Source organism: Bos indicus x Bos taurus, chromosome 25 (assembly GCF_003369695.1).
Source record: "Bos indicus x Bos taurus breed Angus x Brahman F1 hybrid chromosome 25, Bos_hybrid_MaternalHap_v2.0, whole genome shotgun sequence".
In the NCBI taxonomy this organism is placed as follows: domain Eukaryota; kingdom Metazoa; phylum Chordata; class Mammalia; order Artiodactyla; family Bovidae; genus Bos; species Bos indicus x Bos taurus.
Window position 1 is genome coordinate 37,136,735 of NC_040100.1, and position 17,074 is coordinate 37,153,808.

Consider the following 17,074-nt stretch of genomic DNA (forward strand, 5'->3'; position numbering starts at 1 on the left):
TGCAGTCCATGGGGTATCGAAGAGTCGGACACGACTGAGTGACTTCACTTTCACTTTTCACTTTCATGCATTGGAGAAGGAAATGGCAACCCACTCCAGTGTTCTTGCCTGGAGAATCCCAGGGATGGGGGAGCCTGGTGGGCTGCCATCTATGGGGTCACACAGAATCGGACATGACTGAAGCGACTTAGCAGCAGCAGCAGCAGGGCATATACCCTGAAGAAACCATAATTGAAAAAGACACACGTACCCCCAGTGTCCATTGCAGCACTGTTTACAATGGTCAGGACATGGAAGCAACCTAGATGTTCATTGACAGATGAATAGATAAAGAAGTTCTGCTACATATATTCAATGGAGTACTACTCAGTCTTAAAAAAAGAATGCATTTCAGTCAGTTCTAATGAGGTGGATGAACACAGAGCCTATTACAGAGAGTGAGGTAAGTCAGAAAAAACAAATATTGTATATTAACACATATATATGGAATCTAGAAAAATAGTACTGATAAACCTATTTGTAAGAGAAGGAAATGGCAACCCACTCCAGGGTTCTTGCCTCGAGAATCCCAGGGACAGGGGAGCCTGGTGAGCTGCCGTCTATGGGGTTGCACAGAGTCGGACACGACTGAAGAGACTTAGCAGCAGCAGCAGCAGCAGCAGCAGGAATACCAGATGGAGAAGGCAATGGCACCCCACTCCAGTACTCTTGCCTGGAAAATCCCATGGACGGAGGAGCCTGGTAGGTTGCAGTCCATGGGGTCACGAAGAGTCAGACACAACTGAGTGATTTCACTTCACTTACACTTTCACAATGGAGATGCAGATATAGAGAAAAGACTTATGGACACACAGGAGTAGGTAGGAAGGAAAGTGTGTGACCAGTTGAGAGAATAGCATTGAAACATACCATAGTCATGTATGGATGTGAGAGTTGGACTGTAAAGAAAGCTGAGTGCTGAAGAATTGATGCTTTTGAACTGTGGTGTTGGAGAGGACTCTTGAGAGTCCCTTGGACTGCAAGGAGATCCAACCAGTCCATCCTAAAGAAAATCAGTCCTGAATTGGAAGGACTGATGCTGAAGCTGAAACTCCAATACTTTGGCCACCTGATGCAAAGGACTGACTCATGGAAAAGACCCTGATACTGGGAAAGATTGAAAGCAGGAAGAGAAGGGGATGACAGGGGATGAGATGGTTGGATGGCATCACCAACTCAATGGACATGAGTTTGAGTAAACTCTGGGAGCTGGTGATGGACAGGGAGGCCTGGCGTGCTGCAGTCCATGGGGTCACAAAGAGTCGGACACGACTGAGCGACTGAACTGAACTGAACAGATACACATTACCATATGTAAAATAGAGAGCTGCTGGGAATTTGCTGCATGATGCAGGGAGCTCAAATCTGGTGCTCTGTGACAACCTAGAGGGGTGGGATGGGGTGGGAGGTGGGAGGGAGCTTCCAGAGGGAGGGGACATATGTATACCTACAGCTGATTCAAGTTGATGTACAGCAGAAATCAACACAATATTGTAAAGCAATTTTCCTCCAGTTAAAAATAATGTTTTTTTTTTTTTTTTTTTTTAACAAAAGAAGAAGAAGTTAGGCCCAGAGAAATAGCTGTAACTCTTCTGAAACACAATTTCAGCAACACGCAAGTCTAGCACGCAGCAGGTTCCCAATGCAGTGGCCCAAAGAATAACAAAAAGTCAACACACAAGAGGGAAGAGATAAATGTATACATATAGCTGATTCACGTAGTTGTACAGCAGAGACTAACACAATATTGTAACACAACTATCCCCCAGTTTTTAAAAAAGTTAAAACACACGTGGAAAACCAAGATGAAATAAAGATCCAAAAATCAGACGATATCACTACTTCCTCTCAGAGAGGTCCCTGCCGCCATGTACACTGCAGATCCAGTCTAGATTTACAGGCCAGGAGTAAAAGGGCAAGTGTCACCTATAACTGCCTATTTATAAATACCAGTGCCAGGGGCCATGCCTCCCCAAAGCCCCTGGCCATTTTCGACAAGGCACCCCAGAGTAGCACATAGCTTTCTTGTTAACGTTCCATGGAATCTTTCCCTAAACATACGCTTGTTCTTGCCTTCCACATTTTGCCTTGTCACTGCAACAGATGGCTTTACACTGGAGCATATGAAAATATTAAATACTTTATAAGCCTGGTGGAAATATGAAATGCCTTCAGAGGATGGAAAGCCGCATGATTCATGTAAAGCGGCCATGCGAGATTCTGTTAGAAACAAGTACCTTTAAGTTGTGTTGTCGAGGAGATGTGGGGCCATGAATTCCACATCTTCACTGAAGGGAGACAAATGACCGGGGGCTCAGCTTTCGGTGAGACAGATCTGGGCCACACGGAGAGGCAGAACATCCCGCCAGTGAGAGCTGTGAAATATCGCAGTGTGTAACCAAGGGAGGATTGTGAAATCGACTTCTTAGAGATCTAAAAGCCAGAAGAAACCTCCATCTGTCTGTCTGAGATGGTCGGATAAAGCGAGCTTAGCTCACAGCAGTGAATTGAGAGGCAGTCAAGTCAGCTAGCCATTGTTCTATACCCACAAATCCACGTATCCTTTCTTTGCAGGGACAGTTTGATAGATGCTGACCCAACCCGACACCACCTCATCCAACCCAGAAGGGCTGACCCAGAGATCTGGAAGTGAGGTTCGCATCACAGCTGGTGCTTCAGATGAGGGATTCTCAAGCCAGCCTGCCTAACTCTCAGTGCCACGGATTGTAGCAAAATGGCAAGGGACTGGAGTGCTTTCTGTCTGACTCTTCATCTATAAGTGGGGGTGACGGTGGTACATACCTCCTAAGGATGCTGTGAGGACAAGTGAGTTAGTATACACAACAGGCTTGGTATATAGACTGGCATAAGGTGGATGCTGCATAAATGCTGGATAGTCTCTATATTTAGTCCTCTGCTTATGTAGAAATAAATTCAGATGTGGGTAAGATTTTACATCTTTCCTTTGACTGGTGTGTGTGACTGGAACTCACTTCCAATAGGGACAGCATGTTAATGTTTTCTGTAATCTGTATGGATGTGAGAGTTGGACCATGAGGAAGGCTGAGATCCAAATAATTGATGGTTTTGAACTGTGGTGCTGGAGAAGACTCCTGAGAGTCTCTTGGACAGCAAGGAGATCAAACCAGTCAATCCTAAAGGAAATCAACCCTGAATATTCATTGGAAGTACTGAGGCTGAAGTTGAAGTTGTAATACTTTGGCCACCTGATGTGAAGAGCTGACTCATTGGAAAAGACCCTGATGCTGGGAAAGATTGAGGGCAGGAGGAGAATGGGGTGACAGAGGATGATATGGTTGGATGGCATCACAGACTCAATGGACATGAGTTTGAACAAACTCTGAGAGTTGGTGAAGGACAGGGAAGCCTGGAGTGCTGCAATCCATGGGGTCACAAAGAGTCAGACAGCACTGAGCATTTGAATAAATAATGTGTATGAATTAAAAATTGCCAAAGCCTTCTTCCTGGTATTTGTCCCAGAGCAGTGAGACCCATACTCACACTAAAACGTGCCCAGCAATGTTCACAGCAGCTGTGTTTGTGAGAGCCACACATGGCCCAGATGTCCTTCAACAGGTGAGTGGTTAAACAGACCATGGCACTTAGCAGGTACAGTGGGGTATTACTGAGCAGTGAAAAAGAACAAATGATTGATGGGCTCAGTCATTCAGATAAAACTCCAGGGAATGATGGTGCTGGAGTTAGCCAACCCCAAAAAGTTAAACATGATACATACATGCAACGGAATATTACACAGCCATTAAAAAGAATGGACTAATTTGATCTGCAGCAACAGGGATAAACCTAGAGATTGTCATACTGAGTGCATTAAGCCATAAGAGAAAGAGAAATATTGTATGATGCTACTTACATGTGGAATTCAAAAAGAAATGAGACAAATGAACTTATTTACAAAACAGACTCACAGACTTAGAGAACAAACTTATGGTTGCTGGGAGAAAATGATGGGGAAAGGATAATCAGGGATTTTGGGATGGACAGGTACCCACTGCTATATTTAAATGGATAACCAGCACAGACCTACAGTATAGCACAGGCAACTCTGCTCAGTGTTATGTGACAGTCTGGATGGGAGGGGCATTTGGGGGAGAATGCTGCTAAGTCTCGTCAGTCATGTCCGACTCTGTGCGACCCTATAGACGGCAGCCCAACAGGCTCCTCTGTCCCTGGGATTCTCCAGGCAAGAACACTGGAGTGGGTTGCCATTTCCTTCTCCAATGCATGAAAGTGAAAAGTGAAAGTGAAGTCGCTCAGTCGTGTCCGACTCTTAGCGACCCCATGGACTGTAGCCTACCTGGCTCCCCCGTCCATGGGATTCTCCAGGCAAGAGTACTGTAGTGGGATGCCATTGCCTTCTCCTTGGGGGAGAATGGATACAGGTATATGTATGGGTGAGTCACTTTGCTATTCACCTGAAACTGTCACAACATTGTTAATCGGCTATATTCCAATGTAAAATAAAAAGTTGAAAAAATAAATTTGTGTGATTTCACTTCGATAATGTGTTTGAAATGACAGGGTTTTAGAAGTGGAGGACAGAGCAGTGTGGACAGAGGCTAGGAACGGGAGCGGGTGCTGGTGAGTGGAGGTGGATGTGATTATCAACAGGAATCTTAGGACAGACATGCTCAGTATCTCATCTGTGGCGGTGGATCCCCAAACCTATGCCCACAATAAATTTGTGTATGATGAAGTGCACACATACAAATGAGCACAAGGCAATCTGGGAAAATCCGAGCAGTATCAGTGGGTTGCACTGCGGCAACATCAGTATCTCAGGTGAGACGTGATACATAGTTTTGCAAAATATTCCCATGGCAGGGGAGAAACAGGGTAAAGCCTACAAGAGATCTCTCTGTATTATTTCTCCCAACTGCATGTGGATCTAGTAAATCAGAGTCTACTAAACAAAAGTTTCAAAGCTAAAGCCTAAACGAAGGTGAAGAGTCAAGATTTTCAGTACACGGGGGTGATGGCCACCCTCCTCTCTCTATTTCCCAGAATGAAGGAAACACTGCTCAGTGAGCTGCCCTGCATCTCTGTGGACGCAATGCAAAAGTACTTAATAAATACAAAGATTTCTTTTTCCTATTTAATGATGCCAACATTGCAGTGCTTAGCTCTAGGTTTTGTGTATTCAGTCAGCACCTTTAAAAGGCATGGAGGTCCACCGAGTGGAGTGCCCGGGTTTCTGAACCAATCTGAACAGCGCCAGCTTTTCTCTGAAGTGTTTTATTATTCCAAGTCGGGCCTACTGCATCTCCCAAGGTATGAAGTTCAGTTCGAGATAAAAATATTTTATCTGCCCTTACAGCAAATTGAAAGGCTTTAGAAAGGGTTTTGTTATTGCAGTGTTTTCATAAATATATAGTAAACATCTTTCACAGTGGGGAATTCAGCACAAAATACAATTTTCATACACAGTCATTCATGCGGCTGGCACAGGAAGATGAAATGACCCAGAGATGAATAAAAAAATAATAGTATACAACTTTGAGCGGCCCACAGTCCCCGACAGACACACACAGCCGGGAGGATAAAGATCATGATTTTGCCGTGCCTCCGATGAATGACAAGGGTCTGCAGCACCCGGGGAATTTCGTTTTCCTCTGTGGCCAAACCATTAGGCTTAAAAAAGTAGCTTTGTCATTTTCAGAAATTTGCCAGCAGCCAACCACCCTATTTCAGAGCACAAAACGACCCCAAATCTTAGCCAGGACATAATTTTTAACTCGAGCGATTTTTAGGCTTACCTGCTTTTAAGTCTCTCTTACACACATTTTCAAAGCAATTTGGGTTGCCTGTGTCCAACACAGGATATCTAGGTTGACATCTAAGTGGATGGACATCAGCTTGGGCGTGAGGGGTCCATCAGAGCTTGTTTGCAAAAATGGAAGCTCTTTTCTGTTTTTTGTTTTCTAACTGAAGTGTATTTAATTATCAAAGCAGAGGATGTTCGTTGAAGATCAAAAGGAATCACAGTATAATCTTTTTAACAGCTTCACTGAGGTACAATTTTTAAATAATTTCATTTATTTATGATTTGTTTTTAGCCGTGCTGGGTCTTCGCTGCTGCGTGGGCTACTCTTAGCAGCACGTCGTGCTGCGGTGTTGTGGTGCGGGGGCTTCTCGATGTGGGGGCTTCTCTTGTTGCGGAGCCTGGGCTCCAGCGTGCACAGGCTTCGCTGCTTGAGGCTCAAGGGCTGGGGAGTTGTGGCTCCCGGGCCGTAGGGCACAGACAGGCTCAGTAGATGTGGCGCATGCGCTTAGCTCTGCAGCATGTGGGGTCTTCCCGGGCCAGGGATGGAACCCGAGTCTCCTGGGTTGGTAGGTGGGTTCTTTACCACTGAGCCACCAGGGAAGCCCTGAGGTACAACTGATAGACAAAACCCCCTGCACATCTCATGGGGACAATGCAATGAGTTTGGATACAGACTCACACAGGTCTCTATATCACACACGTGGATGTATGGGGTATCATACATCCACCTGCCCATCACCACAACCAAGGTGACAGACACACTCATGACCTCCAAAGGCTTCCTAGTGTCCTGTGTGTGTGTGTTTTTATATGCAATTATATGAACACTTAACCATGGGCTCCATCTACCCTCTTAACCAGCTGTTAAGAGCGCCATAACCACAGGCAAGAGGGTGCACGGCAGGTCTCTAGAACGGATCCATCTTGCATAACTTTAAAAGCAAAACTTGGGCTCCTCTCCTGCTCCCTTCTCAGTCAAGCTCCACGGAAACCACAAAGGTCACCCTCCCTCCTTCTCAACCCCTTAGTTATCTGCTGGAATTTCATCCTGTGTAGACAAACACAGTGTGTGTATGTGTGTGTGTGTGTTTTCAAAAATGTATTTATTTATTGGTGTGCTGGGTCTTCACTGCTATGCACAGACTTTCTCGAGTTGCAGCGTGCGGGGCTTCCCTCCAGATGCAGTGCTCAGGCTTCTCATTGCGGCGGCTTCTCTTGCTGCAGCAGAGGGGCTCAGTAGTTGTGGGGCATGGGCTGAGTTGCTCTGCAGCATGTGGAATCTTCCCTGATCAGGGACTGAACCCGTGTCCCCTGCATTGGCAGGAGGATTCTTAACCATCAGACCACCAGGGAAGTCCCAAGTGTGTTTTCTCACTGAGTTTTCCTAACACAGGTCTGGCTCTTGGGTTCTTCCCCTAGTCCTGCAGACACCGTCTCAGGCCCATGAGGATCCTCTTCACTCCCTGAATGTTTCCTGGCTTCTTACCCTCCATCATTAGGCATTTTTTTTGCTCCAATTTTTCTTCCTTCTCTGCTCCAGTTGAGCAATTTGCACCTTGGCAAACTTGAAAAGTGAAAGTGAAAATACATAAACCCAAGAGATGGACATGCTGGGCAGATGAATATGCACTTTGTTTTTAAATAAGAATTTCTAAATTGTCTTCCATAGAAAAATGTACCACTCCACACTCTCTCCAACATTCTACAAAATGCCTATGTCATCAAATATGGTGATTTCCAATATGATATGTGAATCGTTGATATATACAGATAAAACTTTCCACATATGTATACAAAGCACACGTATATGTATATGTGAACATATTTTCATTTATTTATTGGTATTTATATTTATTGTTATGGATATTTTTTTCCAATCTTCCTTCTGAGTGATTAGTTGGTCAGTCTATGTATCCATCCATCCACCTATCTACCCACCCATCCATCCACCCACCCACACATCTATCCATCCATCCACCCATCCACCCACCCACACATCTATCCATCCATCCACCCATCCACCCACCCACACATCTATCCATCCATCCACCCATTCATCCACTTATCCATCTATCCATCCATCCATCCATCCATGCACCCACCCACCCATTCATAATCCACCCACCCACCCACCCATCCATCCACCCACCCATCTATCCATCCATCCACCCATTCATCCACTTATCCATCTATCCATCCATCTATCTATCCACCCACCCACCCATCTATCCATCCATCCACCTATCCACCCATCCACCCACCCACACATCTATCCATCCATCCACCCATCCACACATCTATCCATCCATCCACCCATCCATCCATCCATCCATCCACCTATCCACCCATCCACCCATCTATCCATCCAACCATCCATTCATCCACTTATCCATATATCCATCCATCCATCCATCCATGCACCCACCCACCCATCCATACATCCACCCACCCACCCACCCACCCATCTATCCATCCATCCACCCATTTATCCACTTATCCATCTGTCCATCCATCCATCCATCCACCCAGCCATTCATCCATCCACATATTCCACTACAATTATAAGCAGGTTAGTCCTAATAAAAGAACTGCAAGGACTCCCTAGGGTTAACCAAATCTGATCTATGTCAGATCAGTTTTCACTAATGTAAGAACAAAGGTCCCTAAGGCTTTGAGTCAAAGGGCCAAAATAGTCTTTGAAGTCATAAGATTTCAAATATGACTACAAATCCAACTCATGGTTGGTAACCCTAGAAAAGTCACATCAAGCCTCAGTCTTTCCTTCTGAAAAATGGGTTTAATAAGAGCTGCTGCTGCTGCTAAGTCGCTTCAGTTGTGTCCGACTCTGTGCGACCCCATAGACAGCAGCCCACCAGGCTCCCCTGTCCCTGGGAGTCTCCAGGCAAGAACACTGGAGTGGCTTGCCATTTCCTTCTCCAATGCATGAAAGTGAAAAGTGAAAGTGAAGTCTCTCAGTCGTGTCTGATTCTTTACAACCCCATGGACTGCAGCCCACCAGGCTCCTCCGTCCATGGGATTCTACAGGCAAAAGTACTGGAGTGGGGTGCCATTGCACCTGATTCCTAAAGTTGTTGGGAGTATTCAGTTCAATAATATGTATCCAGGAGATAACACAATGCAAGGCTTACCCAAAGGCTCCCCAGGTTGAGCTAGTGGTAAAGAACACATGTGCCAGTGCAGGAGACATAAGAGACGCGGGTTCAATCACTGGGTTGGGAAGACCCTCTGGAGGAAGGCATGGCAACCCACTCCAGTATTCTTGAGTGCAGAATCCCCATGGACATAGGAGCCTGGTGGGCTACAGTCTTTAGGGTCGCAAAAAGTCGGACACAACTGAAGGAATTTGGCATGCATGCACACATGTGGCTTATGCAAACACTCAATACACAGGATCAGTACCCATGACAATAATAAAGAATTTTCTATATATCGAGCAGTTTCCTAGTACATTACAACACAACCTGGCTTCCTTTTCTATTAGCAGTTGAAGCCTGAACCACTTATAACACTGATGATCCTCTATATTTATATTTTTAACGTCTCTGGGCAAACTTTGTAATGGGCTCGGCAGAAACCCATTACCCCTTGTTGGATGCTCTCTTAATGGCATACAAAGTTTACCACCGGCTGTCTTTATTTTTAAAAGCAGATTCACATTAAATGTGGAAATATGTTAGAAACCAATTCCACTGGATGTGCAATGAAAATGACTCTTTTAAATCCAATTTCCTATTGTGTGCTTCTTTTAGTCAATTAACCAAGATATATGTATTTTAGCACCATAGACAAAGAGACAACACTTACAGAACCTTATCAGAGAGTCTTAGCTATGGGAGTTTATCCCTGTTTATTCGCTGTTGAACAACAAATTCTGGCTTAATTTCAAACTCTTTCCTGAATCAACACTTTTTTTAGATGGAAAAGGTATTCCATAAAAGCCAAATCGATGAACTGTATTTAAAAAAAAAAAAAGGAAATGTGACAGTAATGGATGCAACGTGAGTCTTTTGACACTTCTGAAATGGATTCACTTCTTGCCTCTCATGTAAATTTGAGTTCATTGGGCCTGAAATAGACAGGAAGGACTAAAACGGTTTCCGCATCTACCGCAGTTCCTGGAATGTTTCAGCGGTGGCGGAGGGTGGCTCAAGAGCCCCTGTGCATGGTTTTGGTATTTCTGGATGGCCAGGCTAAAGCTGTTCAAGAGCGCTGAGCCTTTCTTCCTCATATTCAGAAATCTGCGCCTTGCCTCATGTAAACTGCAGCCCATTGTCGTGGCTCAGGATCTTCAGGTTTTCCACGGGGTAATGCAGAGTGAGTTATGTTCCACCACCCGAATACTGGGAAGCTTGGCTCAGAAGCCTGAGAAGGCTGCTGGCATAGAACTGTCATCTGTCATCAGCGGTTCCCACGGCCACCACCTCCTCTTGCCTCAGTATTTTCCCGTTCAAGATAGGAGATGCTTCCTTTTAAAGTATACACCCATATATAACCTTGACAAGAGACGTTTTAAAACATAAAGTCTTTCCTCCATGTATTCGTTCATTTATTCAACTGAAATTGATGGAGATTCTCTACTCCCATCTTGTTTTTTCTGAACTCTCTGTGTATTGTATGTTTAATCATAGACTTGCAAGATCATGTCTCTTCTAACGCAGAATAAAGTATGCTAAATTGGCACTTCTATTTAAACATCTACTCAAATTGTTTTTCTCTTCATAGGTTTTACTACATGCTGGAAATTCAACAGAGCGAGAAATGGGCAGGGTCATTCCCACAGTCTAAATGACAAAGGCTGATTGGCTTTAGCAAGATCAAGTTGGGAATCAGTGTACCCACATCCACCATATCCCGCTTGGTATGGACCATACGGGATGTCACAGAAAACGTTCAAAGGGCCAGGAAACCAAAATGTAAAGTTTCTTGAGGGGATCAGTCATCCTGTAAGTTATGGCCTATGAGTACTATGTTTTCAGTAGTATAAATAAATAATGAAGAGAACCCACAAGTCCTTGTGACACTGGAAAACCGCACATCCGGAAGTATCTGAATAGTGAAAAATAAAACTATACACATTACCACTCACTCTCATTCAGAAACGGTTATTTGTTTGCCTAACCAATCTGAAATGAAACTTAAAAAATATCTTGTTTCAAAACTCATGAAGATGCTACCAAAACAGCTGTGCTTCTACCCATTTAAAAGCTCAAATTCTTTTTTTTAATATAAATTTATTTATTTTAATTGGAGGCTAATTACTTTATGATATTGTATTGGTTTTGCCATACATTGACATGCATCCACCACGGGTGTACACGTGTTCCCCATCCTGAACCCCCCTCCCACCTCCCTCCCCATCCCATCCCTCTGGGTCATCCCAGTGCACCAGCCCCGAGCATCCTGTATCATGCATCGAACCGGGACTGGTGATTCATTTCACATATGATATTATACATGTTTCAATGCCATTCTCCCAAATCATCCCACCCTCGCCCTCTCCCACGGAGTCCAAAAGACTGTTCTATACATCTGTGTCTCTTTTGCTGTCTCGCATACAGGGTTATCATTACCATCTTTATAAATTCCATATATATGATTAGTATACTGTTTTGGTGTTTTTCTTTCTGGCTTACTTCACTCTGTATAATAGGCTCCAGGTTCATCCACCTCATTAGGACTGATTCAAATGTATTCTTTTTAATGGCTGAGTAATACTCCATTGTGTATATGTACCACAGCTTTCTTATCCATTCGTCTGCTGATGGACATCTAGGTTGCTTCCATGTCCTGGCTATTATAAATAGTACTGCGATGAACATTGGGGTACACGTGTCTCTTTCAATTCTGGTTTCCTCGGTGTGTATGCCCAGCAGTGGGATAGCTGGGTCATAAGGCAGTTCTATCTCCAGTATTCTATGGAATCTCCACACTGTTCTCCACAGTGGCTGTACTAGTTTGCATTCCCACCAATAGTGTAAGAGGGTTCCCTTTTCTCCACACCCTCTCCAGCATTTATTGTAAAAGCTCAAATTCTTAAAGGGCTTGGCAAAGCGGTTAAGAGCAGAGACGGTGGAGTATAACTCCTAGCCCTGTAACTTACAACCTGTGTGACCTTGAGCAAATTACTCAGCTTCTCTGGATCTTGGTTTTCTCCTCTATAATAAGTTGTTGTTGTTTATTTGCTAAGTGTTGTGTGACTCTTTTGTGACCCCATGGACTGCAGCTCATCAGGCTCCTCTGTCCATGGGATTTCCCAGGCAAGAATACTGGAGTGGGTTGCCATTTCCTTCTCCAGAGGATCTTCCCAACCTAGGGATCGAATCCACATCTCCTTCTTAGAAGACAGGTTCTTTACCACTGAGCCACCAGGGAGACTCATCTATAAAAAGTAGATAATAATAATAATATGAAACATGCGGGCTTGTCTTCAGAATTAAGTGAATCAATATTTTAAAGCATTTATAATAGTACCGCTGCTGCTGCTACTGCTAAGTTGCTTCAGTCGTGTCTGACTGTGCAGTCCCACAGACATCAGCCCACCAGGCTCCCCCGTCCCCGGGATTCTCCAGGCAAGAACACTAGAGTGGGTTGCCATTTCCTTCTCCAATGCATGAAAGTGAAAGTGAAGTCGCTCAGTTGTGTCCGACTCTTAGCGACCCCATGGACTGCAACCTACCAGGCTCCTCTGTCCATGGGATTTTCCAGGCAAGAGTACTGGAGTGGGGTGCCATTGCTTTCATGCAAAACACAGTTAAAGTGTTTATTAAATAAATAAGCAAATAAACCTACGTGCCACACTTAAAGATAAGGAGAAAATAACCATGCTTGAATGCCAAGGGGAAGCAGGAAGGTTCTTAGAATTACTGTTGCATGACTCATTTAGTGATGCTGCCTTTCTCTTCTCTTGACATCAGCACTGGAGAAAGAAATCTCATTTCAGAGCCGTTGTTGGAGGTAACGCTGAGCACATGGGGGAAAATCAGGTACTTCAATCACAATGACCTGTGTCATCCTTATAAAGGAAAGATGCTTGGAATAGGCAGCTATAAAATTTTAAAGTCAAATTGTAAGAAAATACAGACCTTCTGACTTTGCATCGTGATCTTATTCACAGTGTCCAACCGGAGATTCAAAAAGTTTAATAACTGAAATTCACTTATCTACTGTCTTGAAAAATCAGGCCATGTGTATATTAGTCATAGCATCACTGATATTGCCAAGGGCAGGATTTCTCGGCCTCCCCACTGCTGGCATTATGGTCCAGATAATTTTTTGTTGTTTCAGGGAGGGGGAAGACACTATCCTGTGTATTCTAGAATGTTTAGCATCATCCCTGGGATGTTTAGCAACATCTATTCTCTACAAAACAGATATCAGTAGCAGCCCTCACCCAAACGCAACTACCAAAACTCTTTCCAGTGTGCGGCCAAATGTTGGGTCATATGGTAGCTCTATTTTTAGTTGTTTGAGGAGCCTCCCTACTGTTCTCCATAGTGGCTGCACCAACTTACATTCCCACCAACAGTGCAGGAGGGTTTCCTTTTCTTCATACCCTCTCCAGCATTTGTAGATTTTTTTTTTTTTTTTTTGATGATGGCCATTCTGACCCATGAGAGGTGACAGATACCTCATTGGAGTTTTGATCTGAATTTCTCTAATAATTACTGATGTTGAGCATCTTTTCATGTATCTGTTGGCCATCTGTATGCCTTCTTTGGAGAAACATCTATTTAAGTCTTCCGCCCAGTTTTTTTTTTTTTTTTTCATTTTTTTAATTGATCTGCATGAGCTGTTTATATATTTTTATTAATCCCTTGTTGCAATCTGTTTATATATTTTTATTAATCCCTTGTTGCTTGCTTTATTTGCAAGCATATTCTCCCATTCTGAGGTCTGTGTTTTTATTTTGTCCTTTGAGGGGATGGGAGTGAAAAAAATTGCTCCTGGTTGAGAACCACTGGCCTAAGGCATTGGCCAAGTACCTGTTTTGTATTTCTTCCTGAATTCAGAGAGTTCATTTCAGGTGTGTCTTGGGATACTGAAGCCAGAAAAATCTGGATTTGAATTGCATGTTCTAATCATGAAAAGTCTTGAACATGGCTTCTCCATATCTACCTTAGGTATAGTCATAACTACCTTGAAGAATGGTAGTAAGGACCAGAAAAGTTACGCTAGAACTCCCAGCCCTGTGCTTGACACGAAGAAGCCATGGGGGTGCAGGGGAGGGGACCACTGCTAAATTCCTGTAAGGATGGATGTGTTGATACATGGTCCACCCCTCACCCTCCTTATCAGTCAAAAAAGAAGAAGTCTCTATTTATATAGGCAAATAAAATACAATAAATACAACTGGTCCTTCCATCACATTAGCAAAGGAGAAACTGGATTTCCTCACAAGCAGAGATTTCAATAAAACAACAGAGAAATGTATTATGTAGCAACTGCAGGCAAATTATCATGAAGCATCACTGCGAACAAAGGTAGTGGAGGTGATGGAATTCCAGCTGAGTTATTTCAAATCCTAAAAGATGATGCTGTGAAAGTGCTGCACTCAATATGCCAGCACATTTGGAAAACTCAGCAGTGGCCACAGGACTGGAAAAGATCAGTTTTCATTCCAATCCCAAAGAAAGGCAATGCCAAAGAATGCTCAAACTACAGCACAATTGCACTCATCTCACACACTAGTAAAGAAATGCTCAAAATTGTCCAAGCCAGGCTTCAACAGTACATGAACCATGGAGTTCCAGATGTTCAAGCTGGATTTCGAAAAGGCAGAGGAACCAGAGATCAAATTGCCAACATCCATTGTATCACTGAAAAAGCAAAAGAGTTCCAAAAAAACATCTACTTCTGCTTTATTGACTACGCTAAAGCCTTTGACTGTGTGGATCACAACAAACTCAGGAAAATTCTCCAACAGATGGGAATGCCAGACCACCTTACATGCCTCCTAAGAAATCTGTATTCAGGTCAAGAAGCAACACTTAGAACCAGACATGGAACAACGAACTGGTTCAAAATTGGGAAAGGAATATGTCAAGGCTGTATATCGTCACTTATATGCAGAGTACATCATGCAAAATGCTGGGCTGGATGAAGCACAAGCTGGAATCAAGATTGCTGGGAGAAATATCAGTAACAGCAGATACACAGATGACACTGCCCTTATGGGGGAAAGCAAAGAGGAACTGAAGAGCCTCTTGATGAAAGTGAAAGAGGAGAGTGAAAAAGTTGGCTTAAAACTCAACATTCAGAAAACTAAGATCATGGCATCCGGTCCCATCACTTCATTGCAAATAGATGGGGAAACAATGGAAACAGCAAGAGACTTTATTTGGGTGGGCTCAAAATCACTGCAGATGGTGATTGTAGCCATGAAATTAAAAGACGCTTGCTCCTTGGAAGAAAAGCTATGACCAACCTAGATAGCATATTAAAAAGCAGAGACATTACTTTGTCAACAAAGGTCCATCTAGTCAAAGCAATGGTTTTCCCAGTAGTTATGTATGGACGTGAGAGTTGGACTATAAAGAAAGCTGAGCACCAAAGAAATAATGCTTTAGAACAGTGGTGTTGGAGAAGGCTCTTGAGAGTCCCTTGGACTGCAAGGAGATCCAACTAGTCAATCCTAAAGGAACTCAGTCCTGAATATTCATTGGAAGGACTGATGCTGAAGCTGAAACTCCAATACTTTGTCCACCTGATGTGAAGAACTGACTCATTGGAAAAAACCTTGATGCTGGGCAAGATTGAAGGCGGGCAGGATGAAAAGGGGATGAGGATGAGATGGTTGGATGGCATCACTGACTCGATGGATAAGAGTTGGAGTAAGCTCCAGGAGTTTCTGAGGGACAGGGAAGCCTGGTGTGCTGCAGTCCATGGGGTTGCAAAGAGTCGGACATGGCTGAGTGACTGAACTGAACCCCATTCTGCACCCTGTCTTCCCGAATGCCTCAGTGGTCAAGAATCTGCCTGCAATGCAGGAGATGCAGGAAACATTGGTTCGATCCCTGGATTGGAAAGATCTCCTGGAAAAAAGGCATGGAAACCCACTCCAGTATTCTTGTCTGGAGAATCCCATTGACAGAGGAGCCTGGTGGGCTACCGTCCAGAGGGTCGCAAACATTCGGACACAACTGAAGCAACTGAACATACACACAATAACCCCAAACTGCAGGGAATTCAGGGTGGCTAATTGTGACCACTAATCCATCAGTAAAAAAAAAAAAAAAAAGGCCCATTTTAAAGAACAGTGAGCTTTGGTAATCAGATAAACAAGAATCCAGAATTCTAGATTCACGCCTATAAAACTAGAGAAAAAGGAATAAGTGCGCCCACCATTGCAGAGGGAAAGAAGCATCTCACTGTCAACCTTAGCACGTGGATGCACTATTTTTGCTACAATTATATCACTTCTCAAAAAGCCTTCTCTGGCCTGCCTGACGTTTGAACCAGCTGAAAGATCATTCCCCACCGATTACTGTGAGGGAACTAATAACTGTTCTTGCTTTCCTTTAAACCCAACTGAAATTTTCTGAGAAGTTGCAAATAGAAAATTGTGTTAAGAACATGCCATTGATCCTATTTACATTCGCTACATCAAAGCATCAAGACATCACAAGCCAATGTGAAACGGGGACCTTTCAATACCCTACAGGTTATGCAAACACCTAACCGGAAAGAACACTTTGAAATTTTTATGGAGCAGAAAAATTGGAAGTGTATTAATCTAGGCAGTGAAATTGGGCTTTTTGTCATTTTTAATTGCTTGAATTCATAACCTAGTTTTGCTGAATCAAAAGTGAGTTGCTATAGCTGACACAAGCTGTTTCAGCTTTTTGGGCACACGCGCACGCGCACACACACACACACACACACACACGCACACACACGCATGCCCCACAAGTTTTCATATAAACTTTGTATCTATTAATAAAAAAAAAAAACTACTGGAAATTGTTTGGAATATTATAGTAACTGAATAATTAACAATAAAGATTTCTAAGTAGAGCGCTGTGTGTTAAAAGCTGACTTTTAAAGATTTCTTTCTTTCTGTATCATGCAAACGGGGGAGGGGGGAGAACAGGGATGCCAAGCCATCCATCAGGATTGTGATTTTGTTGCATATGATTTAATTCAAATGCATAATTTAAAAGCTCTTCATGCCTTTATCTGCTCCTGTTTGCTATTGCTCATAATGTATGTAAA

The 17,074-nt window shown here is 43.5% G+C and overlaps 1 protein-coding gene across 11 annotated transcripts in view; it reads right to left on the minus strand.

Annotated features, from left to right (window-relative positions):
- RBFOX1 (RNA binding fox-1 homolog 1) overlaps nt 1–17,074 on the minus strand; it is a 2,434,604-nt gene that overhangs the window by 1,252,284 nt on the left and 1,165,246 nt on the right. The window lies entirely within an intron of this gene.